The sequence below is a fragment of the Phalacrocorax aristotelis genome, chromosome 1 (genome assembly GCF_949628215.1).
Source record: "Phalacrocorax aristotelis chromosome 1, bGulAri2.1, whole genome shotgun sequence".
Lineage (NCBI taxonomy): Eukaryota > Metazoa > Chordata > Aves > Suliformes > Phalacrocoracidae > Phalacrocorax > Phalacrocorax aristotelis.
In genome coordinates this window covers 166,678,439-166,689,947 of record NC_134276.1, presented here as the reverse complement: position 1 = coordinate 166,689,947, position 11,509 = coordinate 166,678,439, and the positions used below count along the sequence as shown (strand labels likewise).

The 11,509-nt window shown below is 48.0% G+C and overlaps 3 non-coding genes across 3 annotated transcripts; 2 read left to right on the top strand and 1 right to left on the bottom strand.

Moving 5' to 3' along the window:
- Positions 1–3,470: 3,470 nt before the first annotated feature.
- Positions 3,471–3,542, top strand: TRNAD-GUC (transfer RNA aspartic acid (anticodon GUC)). Its single transcript has one exon. It is a non-coding gene; the product is annotated as a tRNA-Asp (tRNA).
- A 154-nt stretch (positions 3,543–3,696) lies between these two features.
- Positions 3,697–3,768, bottom strand: TRNAD-GUC (transfer RNA aspartic acid (anticodon GUC)). The gene has a single exon. It is a non-coding gene; the product is annotated as a tRNA-Asp (tRNA).
- Positions 3,769–4,221: 453 nt separating this feature from the next.
- TRNAW-CCA (transfer RNA tryptophan (anticodon CCA)) lies at positions 4,222–4,293 on the top strand. Its single transcript has one exon. It is a non-coding gene; the product is annotated as a tRNA-Trp (tRNA).
- The last annotated feature ends 7,216 nt before the right edge of the window (positions 4,294–11,509 follow it).

Here is an 11,509-nt window from a genome sequence, read left to right as displayed (position 1 = left end):
CTACATGGCAGGAGAAGTTCAAGCAGCTGCCATAGCACAGATCCCAGATCACACTGCCAAGGATTATAGCAGCTGCACTGAACCTCAGTATGCCAGTAATAATTCCTTGTCAAGGCAAGTATCAGCAGGTGACACAGGTGGATGAGATTGAAATTGAGCGGAGCAACCGATACACTCAAGGGCAGGGCTGCCATTCAGCAGGACTTTGAAAGGCTGGAGAAATGGGCCAACACAAACGTCTTCCAGTTCAACAAAGGCAAATGTAAAGTCCTGCACCCTGGATATAATAAACCCATACAACAGCCAGGAGCTGACTGGGTAACCAGCAGCTTTGCAGAAAAGGTCCTGGGCATCCCAGTGAACAACAAGGATGGACTTGAGTGAGCAATTGCTCTCATAGCAATGAAAGCTAATTGTATAGTGGGATGCATTAGTAACAGCATAGCCAGTAGATCAAGAGAAATGATTACTGCCCCCACCCCCGTCTGACACTTGTGAGAGTGCCCACGGAGTACTGCGCACAGTCTGGGGCACTGCCATACAAGACAGATACCAACAAACTAGAATGACTCCAATGGAGGGTCACCAAAAGAACAGGGAGCTGGAGCATATGACAAACAAGGAGACGCTGAGAGAGCTGGGTCTGTTCAGCCTGAAGAAGAGAAGGCTATAGGATGATCTAATTGTTGTCTTCAGCTACCCAGTGGGAGGGAATAGAGAAGATGGAGCCAGACTCTTCTCGGAGGTGCACAGCAAAACGACACAAGGCAACTGATAAAGTTGCAACATGGCAAATCCAAGTAGATATAAGGGGGGACAAAATTCTTCACAGCGAGGGTGGACAACCTGTTGTGGCAAAGAGGTTGTGGAATCTCCCATCCATGATGACATTCAAAACTCAACTGGACAAGTTGCAAGCAGAGCTTCAGCTAAGCAAGCTGGTAACTAGCTTCTAGTTACAATCATGTGCTAGATCCCAGCCCTACCCCTGCTTATGGTCGTAAAGGGCCTCTTGCAGATGGCTGTTGCTCCAGGGAGCAGGTCTCTAGTGGCTGGTGCAATGATGATGAGAGCATGGAACAAGATTGTCAGGTCTGGACACGTGGAATAGCTGTATGCAGATCCTGAGGAGAAGGCAGATGCTTCACAGACTTTGGAACGCTGATACTAGTTCCTAGTACCTGTTCTGCTCTGCACTTTGCAGCTGTGGCAAATCAACAGTGAATGCACCTGCTCTGTAACTGCGAGCCATTGCAGCCCTGTAACAGTCCATCCACTTCAAAACAGCACTTTTGCTGTGCTGACTCATACCTCTACGTCTCTTCTTGCACCACTTCTTAGACAGCTTTGGATAAGTCATCTTGGTTGGGGTACACAAAGATGTCTTTGAAAGTCTGGCTTCCGAAGCGTATTAGGTTTCACTGAGAAAACAAAGGTGGTCACAGTTTTCACCATAGCGGGACAGTTGGTTAACACTTCTTTAGGGTTGTTTCATAATCGCCGTCACCAGCTCAGGCCATAGTAGGTATTTTTAGTAGATATGCTTGCTCTCCCCTGCCAAATGGGGAGTGGGAGGAAGCTGTGCAAAGGCATGAGCTGCCATATTGACTGGCACTTTTGGTTCAGGGTTGCCCTGGTTGGGAGTAGGGGTGGAGGATATACAAGATGGCTGATGCAGTCAGAAATAGCTGTCCCAAAATGGGAGCAGGTGTGCAGAAGCAGAGCAGCAAGTTGAGGCATGACCAAGGACTCTCGTTACTAAACTAGCTGCTTTCTGACAAAACACCCTTAGCAACATACTGAGCTATTGAAAATGGTGCTTCAAGAGTCTGTCACGCTGTAGGCTTTCCCCGTATCTCCAGCAGGCCCAGAACTCCCACCCAGATCTGCTCTTCCCTTCATGGACAAAGTGAAGAACACAGTATAAAGTCTATACAACTTGTTGTGAGCTTGCCTCCAGAATTCTTAAAGTGCTTAGCAATGCTAAATATTTGCAAGAGTTGTTAGGGAGATAGCAGGAGTCCTGTTCCAAGAGAAGGCAACCCAAGGAGAGGTCTGTGCAGGAACCTGAGGCAAAACTAGCTGTGAGGTAAACAGCAGCAGCTAAGGAAGGTCTGACTGCAGCAAACACCACCACTCGGTCACATCTCAGCTACCTGACCACAAGGGTCAAGGAACAGAAGGAACTGAGAAGTGACCAGCAAAAAGATCTAAACTAGCGAAGTGTGACCGGTCCCACAAAATGCAAACGCGCAATGTTTGATCCACCAGAAAGTCTCCCAGCTTAAAGCTGACCATCAACATCTTTTGAATAAAATTTGAACCTGCACAGCAAGTTTAGACCAGCCTAGCAAACAACGCTGGTTTTGATCCTGCTCTGGGAGGTTTAAAGCCTATCACTTGATCACAGTCCTACCTGTTGATCTCATTATACTATCTCTAAAGTAATGAAATTATTATGAGACTCTAGTTGTTATTTTTCACTTGTCAGGACAAAATTTGAATCTGTTGCATCCACTGAGAAACACATGTTTATATTCAAATGCTTAAACGAGTAGGCCAATTTTTAGAAATGCTTTTTTTACAGGTCACTTATATTTAGATGTCTACTTATTGGTTGCTGTTTGTCCTTTAGCTACACTTGTCTGAAAAAGCTAAGCTGGGGTTTTTTTTCCCAAAGGAATATCAGCACTAGCAGAGACCATTGAAAGAAAACACCAGCTGTTCCGATCGCTTGTTTATTATACGGCATTTATTCTTCATCTAACAAGCTAGCAAATTAAATATAGTTTCCTGTCTAATGTCACTGCGATACAAACTTAAAACCGTGTTGCTGCTGACCCCTACGGTATCAAGCCATATGGTCAGTATGTGTCCTTCTGCCTTTTACTTTCAAATCTCAAAGTAACTGGTTTCCAATTCTCTCGTTCCCTTTTTAGGTAGGTAAGAAGCAGGTGCTCGAGTCCCTTCACCCCACGGACTGCTGACTCCAGGGCTTCTCAGGTTGCCGTAAAAACAAACTGCGTGAACGAGATGCAAAAATACGAACGCAAAGACATCCGAGCTGCTGCTTCGCTCCTCACCGCCTCCCGTCGGGCAACTCCCTCGCACCGCAATCTTCCCAGACCCGCACATGCAGGTCCCACATAGCTCTGCTGTGGGGCGGGAGGGAAGGCAAGAGCTACGGCTGGTGTGGCACGATACCTCTCCCTCCCCACGGCAGTGCGCAAGGATCCGGACAAAACACGAGCTGTGTGGGAGCGTTCCTGCTCCCCCCGCCCTCTCCCCACCGCTTCCCTGTGCTGGACAAGCTGCAGGACACCAGCAGCGCTCCTGCCCAGCCGCAGCCTTCCCGGGGCCGGGCCGGGGAAGGCGGGCGGAGGTCTGCTATGCCCCCCGAGATCCCCCCGGGGCTACCCCACCCCCCCACCCCGCGGAGCGGCTGCGCGGGGCGCGGGGGGTCCTGCGGCTCCTCGTTAGTATAGTGGTGAGTATCCCCGCCTGTCACGCGGGAGACCGGGGTTCGATTCCCCGACGGGGAGTGGCGCGCTCGCCCGCGCTTTTTGTTTCCCCGCCTTTCCTCGGCGAGAGAGGCCCCGCGCCCCGCCGTGGGCCCCCGGGCGGCAAAAAACAGCGGCTGCGGCCCCCCACCCCGCACCTTTCCAGGGGTGCGGGATCAAAAACGTGTTCTGCGGCCTCCCCGTCGGGGAATCGAACCCCGGTCTCCCGCGTGACAGGCGGGGATACTCACCACTATACTAACGAGGAACTGCCTTATCTGCTTTCTTCGCCGCCCTGCCTTTATGCGCAAACGAACGCGCACACTCCACGTCCCCAGGGCGCGGTAAGTGCGGGGTTTCCGCCGGAGGAGCGGTCTCCGGGCAGCGGGATCCGGGACCGAGCAGCCCGCGTACGGCGGCAGGGTCGCGGGCGGCGAGCCCGGCCCCGCCGGGGGGCGGAAAGCCCTTGCTGCCGGCGGCGAGCGGTGGGTGGGGACAGTTAACGTACTTGCGCGGGAAGGCGGGAAACGAAGCAGTGGCGGCGGAGAGGGGCCGGGGAGGGGGTGCGGCACGAGCCGCTGCGGTTGTCACAGCCAGTGAGGAGGGTCCTCGCCCCCACCGGTCCCCGCGACCTCCCCGGCCCTGTCCCTGCGGGTCCGGGGGCGCGGCCGGCGGCCCGCGGTGGGCGAGTTCTAACGCTCTGCCTGCGGCTGCCCAGCAGGACCTCGTGGCGCAACGGTAGCGCGTCTGACTCCAGATCAGAAGGCTGCGTGTTCGAATCACGTCGGGGTCACTTCCTTTTCTTCTTCGCCCTTGCTTTCTTCCGTCGGCTTTTACCGTCTTCATCTCGGAGGAAACGGAGGGGCTTCCTCCCCTAAAGCTTAGGGTCTTCTCTTTTTGCTTCAGCCTGAGAGGAAAAACAGAAGTATACAACGGGGGCCGTCTGAACGGTGTCACGGACGAGGCAGCCTGCGGAGAGAAACGCAAGAAACGGGGGTGCGGGAAGCACGTGGCTTCCAGGTTCCGACAGCGGCAGGTTGGGGGAAGCACTGGGGCGAAACAGTGCCTGGGCGGTGGGGGGCGGAGGAAACGCGGACACCAGTTTCCTTCCCGCCGCGGCGGGCCCGGGGGGCGGGAGGGGCCGGGGCGGGGCGGGGGATGCCGCCCCGCGGGGTTCGCGGCGCGGGGTCCGCGGCTGGGAACCAGCGTGCGCGGAGCCAAAGGGGAGCCGTGGCGCGGGGTTAGTGCTGTGTCTACGTCATCGTAAAGATCCCGTTGGATAAAAGTAATTGTTTATGGTGTTTGTGTGTACAGGACTCTAAAAACCACGCTTAAACACAAAAAGCAAGAACGCGTCAAAGATCTACTTTAAGTTTTCCACTGTGTGGAAATGATGAGAGAAAAGTCAGAAAGATGTGTAGAAGGAGTGACCTGAAATTTTAAATGGGACAGAGGCCCCCAAAATGGCAGGGACAGCCTGTTTTCAGTACAGAACTTCCCATGAAAAGGAGTGGAAGTAAAGGCAGGGGAAGCAAGTGGTCCAGAGCCGAGAGCTGGGAGAGATGCTGTGTTAAGAACCCTGAGGGCGAACAAAACCCTGACGGGGCGGGCGAGGGGAGCGGGGTGCCAGGGGAGGCGCGTTGGAGGGCGGTGGGCTCGGGCTGTGGAACAGAAGAGTTTTCTCAGAGTAGCCATTTCCACACACGGAGGTGCCAAAGGCAGAAAGACACAGAAAGTACTTAATCTTTGATCTAGATATGAAGCAGTGAGTCCTAGAAGTAACACCTTAGTGATTTGGATGGACTGGAAAGTTTGACACTTAATGATATTTAATTAGGAGGGAAAGAGAATAGTTTGTCAAGGGCCTGAATTTGAGGGACAGAAAGAAACATGCCAGAGATACAATTCTAAGTTTGTAAGGATTGATTATTAGTGTCATAAACCATGGGAGAAAATAAAGAGAATACAGAGGTCTTAGAAAACAGACTCAGCAGAGCCATCAAATTATGTGCATTTTTTTAAAGATATACTTTTGTTTCTACAGGCTAATACTTGTTCCATATACCCTTCAAACCTTTCAGAAACAGAAATTCTGCATCTTCCTCAAGTGCTCTGTTCCAGTGCTTTGCTACCCTTACTGTTACAAAGGGAGTATGTGTAGTTCAACCCTGATGTATCTTTTGCCGTTATTTATATCCAGCCCTCGTGCCATTGCAGTGGAGAATTTTATTCTCTTCCTTTTTGTAGGTACTTCTTACATATTTGAAAGTTGTTAATGACCCTCCACAGCTGTTCTAGAGTAACAGACCATGTTTGCTGGGCCTCTGATTATTTGTATAACTTGCTTCTGGAGTCTTTCCAAATAAGTTGCATTTTTAAGTGCCCAGAACTGGTCACAGCATTTCAGCTGACTCAGATTTTGCCAGGTCTGAATAGAAGAGGAGGACTGCCTCACGTGCTGCGCTGACTGGACCTCCATTTATGTGGCTAGTCCTTTTTTTTATTTTTATTGGATGCATAGTCTTTCAGATGTTTCCCTGGTCCCACAAAGTCTCTCATGTCTCTGCCTGACCAGCCACCAGAGAGCTGGGTGCAAGAAGTGGTGGCAATCTGCTTGCATTTCTGTGTGGCCGCCGAAGCAGGTGCGCTGCTCTGAGCGTTCCGCATCGTTGCCAGACGAACGTTGCCTCTGGCTTGCAGCAAGGGGTTCATCTCCTGACCGTACAAACTATTGACAGGAGTCAAAGTTTTCAGGGTGTGGTTTCACACTAATATACCTAGTGTAACGTGAGTGCAGGCTGTCACAAAACAGTCAGTCTCGCCCTGCCCTGTCCGCCCCTGCCTGCTTGTTTCCCCTGTTCCACTTGGATCGGTTGTGCAGTTGTGCCGCAGCAGCTGCTGGCTCAGCACGCAGATCTGGCGGCACAGCTACCAGAGCCAACGCAAGGAAAGCGTCAGGGTCCGTGGCCTGCAACAGCATAAAGAGCAGGGTCATCCCTTTCCACAACAACCACAACTACCAATGGTTCAGTTAAATTTCTTGTCGGCTGTTCTTTGGCAGGAGAGCCTACTGTCCCTAAAGCAAAATAATCTAGTGATGCTTCAAAACTAACTGAAAGAACTAAATGCGCCTTAGCTGTGTGCAAAACCTCCCTCTCAGTTTCCTATAGGTAAAGTGGGGATGATAATTCTCTTTAATGTGACAGCGGTGTTGCCGAGTTGACTCCGTTAATTCCAAGGCACTCAGGTACGCTAGTGGGTATTTGTTTCTCACCAGCATTTCTACAGCGCGTGTGCTTCCGTGCTTGTGTCCCTTTCTAGCTTTTAAATACTTGATTTTGTAACCTGACTCTTCTCTTAACACAGATGTCTTTTTCGTATGAAATTATTACTAGCTAAATGTAGACAGCAACTTAAATCCACAGAAGGTTCAAGAATCTTGGAGCTGAAGTAATAGCTTACATATGGTAAATACAGGTTCTGCGCTATCTCTGTCCATGTATGATAAAAATAGATATCCAGATAATTCTTCTTTGAAAATGATTCAGTGTGGGAAACTGCCCTGTAAATCGTCCTTTTCATTTCATTTCTGTCAGCATACTTAAGAAGGAGCTGATACTTCTGTTTTCAGTCATTGTTGGTACCAGCCTTTGTCTATCACAGTGTCAGTAGTGAGAAGTTTCAAAACAGTTATACCCTTCAGTCGTACACATTTCTTGTCGCTGCCTGGGGGCGTCGTACAGACCACCCACGGCACCAGGCGCCCCTGTATTCGTAACAAGGGCAACCACCCCTCTGTGGGCCACCTTGGGCGACACAGGTACAGCAGCCTTCCCCAGTGGGTGCCAGCAAGAGTGCAGGTGCCTGGCCTGTCCCCCTGGTAAAACTGCACCCACTGGCAAATTCAGGGGGAGGTGTGATTTTCCTTCTGTAAGAGAACTGCTCTAGAAGCGATACGCCCCATTATAGTAAGGCGTGCTTTTTTCTTACTGCTTTGCCATTTCTACTTGGATTATGCTTAAAGAGACATTTCTGATAAGCTAGAGCTGCTAAAAAGCCACCTGATTTTTCTACATTAATCAAGAATGTGGGGAAGAAATGAGTGACTCTGGAAAGTAGTTACACTGCGCCATAATGATTAGGCAACTGCTTATTTTATTTATAGTAATGCTTTCCAGTTTCTGTTGCCATTCTGAGAGAAGCATTATTTTCATCGTGAAACCCACTGCGCAGCAAGAACTGAATTAATACTTCATGTAGGTTTCTTACGTTTCCTTTAGCTAGGAAGATTTATATCTTCTCCGTCATATCAGCTCTGTCTAAGACAAGGGCATGTCTGTAGCACAGTTAAATGCCTTTGCCGTGGATGGATTTATAGCCTTCACAGTCCTACTATCTATTATGAAGCAAATAGTACATGTGAATGCAGATTATACAACTATACTTCATTACAGATTAGATGTTATCCAAACCCTCTACAGAATTTAGGATACTTTTTTGAACACACAGATATAGAAAATTCATTTTTTTTAGTGCAGCAAATAGTACATGTGAATACAGATTATACAACTGTACTTCATTACAGATTAGATGTTATCCAAACCCTCTACAGAATTTAGGATACTTTTTTGAACACACAGATATAGAAAATTCATTTTTTTTAGTGCAGCACAACAAAAACTACCTGTTGTGTTTTTATGGGTGGCATTAGAAGTAAGGAATCATAAACCTGGGGAAACTCAAACCTAGAAATCTGAGATAATTTAGAAAGCATTCAGAGTTTTCATGTCAAAGATGACTGTATGACTGAAAAGCTCTTTCTCACTCTTTAGGAAAACTAACAAATTCCAGGCATTTGGGAGGGTCCTACACAGGAAGGATTTTTGGCTTCTACATTCAGCATATTTCACATTTTTAGGCAAGCTTACAGCAGTTTTTCAACCACTGAGAACGGCCATAGTCTCACATCACTTGCACTTTTTCCCCTAAACTTTCCTTTTGTCACCATTTATACTGGCAAGAGGCAAAAAATGACTTCCTGTTTCTCAGGTAGAGGCAGGCGTTCTGGGCTTTGAAAACCAGAACTTGCTGTTTAAGTACTGGGATGCTGCACAGAAGGCACGGCAGAACAACAGTTTTGTACTCCAACCTTTAAGACAAATCATGTAATAGGCATAGGGACTGCCTCCTGTTTTTTTTTTTTCCCCTGTAAAAACATTAGAACAATCTTTTCAGCTTGCTCATCATGAACTCATTCTCTGTCCCCTTTGATTGCTGCATTGGGCTACAAAATACAAGCTTTCTTTCCTTCGAAGGAAACAAACAATAAAGGTGCAGATCCTCAGCTGTGTTAAGGTCTAACCCTGGTGATAGTTGCAGGTTTGCAGGTTCCAGTGTTAATTGTTATGTATGTGCACATTTTGGCTGTTTCCCGTATTACTTTCCCTGTCTTTACCTTGCCTGGAGGGTGCCTGTTGTTCCCAAGGAGCAACGATGAAAAGCGTAGAGCCAGGGAATAAAGGAAAGTTTTGTGCCAAGGATTTTTTATGGACTTTGCTTCCCAGAGGAGTCTGCTGCTCTGAAATAGGGTGGCACTAAAGTGTTACAGGATGCTTCTTTATCTTTTGTCACTTTGGAAGCAGCGGAGGTAAGCCAATAAGGGCCCGGTGTCCATGCAAGGGAGCTATGTCAGTGTAACAACAATCATTCGTGAAAGATAATACATATTTCTATAGTTGGGGAAATAACTCTCAAAACATAAATGGACTGTAAATATGAGCTGTAAGTAATGTCAGTCTGAGGCTGTGGCTCCACGACCACTGTACTGGATTTTGAACAGTTAGCCAAAACATACGATGCTGAGTTTCTGCTCTCTTCATGCTGCTGTGCCAGTCTTACCTGACAGCAAAAAGACAAAAAAAACCAGATCCAGGATAATGCCAGTTAACCCATCCATTTGTTATGACCAAAGCTGAACTGGGAGCATAACTCTGTAGTGATTTACTACCTCATGCCATATTGCTGTTGCATTTTTTTATGCTACACTTAATGCATTAAAACCAGATTTAGCATCAACGTGCTTAGATTGAAAGGTGTAAACTGACTTGAAGCTCAACAGTTTTCCTTCCTTCCACCCCTGAGGGTCGCTCGCAGGAAAAGCTAGCACCACCCGTGTTGCATATTCTGAACAGTACAATGAGTTGCGAATGGCGGCTGCATTCCTCTAAGAAGCACTGCTAGAAAACAAGCTTCAGGCCTAAAGTATAGTATCGTTGTTTTCCGTGGGGATGTCAGATGGTGCCTGCACCAATTTTTTAGATTACATTTCCACTGTTAACTTTGGTTAAGATTTCCCAGACCCAGTTCCCCCTTACACTGCTTTAAAACATTTTTTTACTGGGTACAAATGGAGGTTGTTACTTTTTACATCAGTACAACAGCTGAAGAATCTCTCTGCTGCTGCCTTTCTGAAGTACGCTGTGTCTATCTTCAGCTGGTTTCATATCTGAATAAGATGCAAATTCTTAAAGGTGGGGGAAGGATCTATCTTCCAAGGCCCCTAGAGGCTTTTCAAGGTGAAACATACTGTCTACACTTCAAATTATTATCATCAATTTTGGAGAGGAATTCAATTCCCTTGAAGCATCTCTGTAACACTTGTCATGTGATACCCACGTTCCAGGAAAAACTTTGGGTAAGATATGCTGAAAAATAAACAGAACCATCTAGTTTGTTCTGTTCGGGCTTACAAGCGGTAGTCAATCCACATTGGTTTATGAATATTGGCTTTGTATGCATACGCTACAGATGGGAGGAAGATGTTTCTACCCACTGTTCAGCCTCATTATCAAACAAACTGAAGGGGTAAAGTATATATGACACCAAGAACCAAATACTTTCAGATATAAGTTATAATGAACTGCAGATGATGGCCACCTCACTACAAGGTAAACTGAGTACCCCAAGCTAAGTTTCTCCCTTGTATTAATTACTTTGTTACACCACACCAATTCCTTAGTTGGAAGCATCAGGCTTCTCATAGGCAAGACCTTGATTTGCCTCAAAATTACCTTCCGCACAAATAACCCTCAGCACCTTCATCTAGCTGATACTGTGGTAATGGCTAGGTAGGCAGGAATGGCAGGCACCATATTTTGTGACAGAGCAAGCCCAAACAGAGGAAATCCCTCTCCTCACCAGCAATTTAAAACTTTTTGGAACATAAAGAGGAGAGGGTGCAAACACTAACAGTCCTGTTTTCATGTCAACAATTGATGAGAAAATTAAAATATTCACATTTCAATTCTTATATCTGATACTGTAACACAGTTCTCAAAAGCTCTGATATATAGTTGGATAGAAATATTAAACCATTGCATTCATAAAATACAGGGAAATTTGTAGTCGTGCATGTTCCCAGCAAGTAGCATGTAAGCACAGGGAGATTTAACTCGTTTAAAGATTGTGCCGTCTTAAACTCAGTCCTACTTCCCCAGCTTGTGACACGCTTGTGAAATATCTGAAGTCACTCAACAAAACGACTATACGCCTTCCAAATTTTGCAACACTATAGAAACGATTCGATTTATTTTTAACATCGAAGTCATCACAACGAGGCAGCAGTTACACTAGCAGATTAGCTGCCGGTTTCCCGCTCGGATTTCTCCTGAAGGCTGCCGGTTAACGTATTAGGTGAAGTGGAGCACTCGGCCGGCGATCGCAGCCGGTTCGGTGACCCGGGCAGAGCGCTCCCTGAGGCGCTGGCGGCAGGTGTCACCGCGGGTACAGCGATCGCAGCAGGTTACAGGGAGCTCCGTAACCGCCGCCGCCTCACGGCAGGCGCGCGGCCGCGCCCGAACCGCCGCCCAAGCGCGGTGCTCCCACCCCACCTCCCAACAGAGGAAAGCAGCCAGGAGCGCAGCTTCACCGCCGGGAAGACCCCGGCGGTAGCCTTGAAGGGAGAAGCGCTGTTTGACGAGGGCCCCACCGGGGCGAGAAGAGTGGGGAGG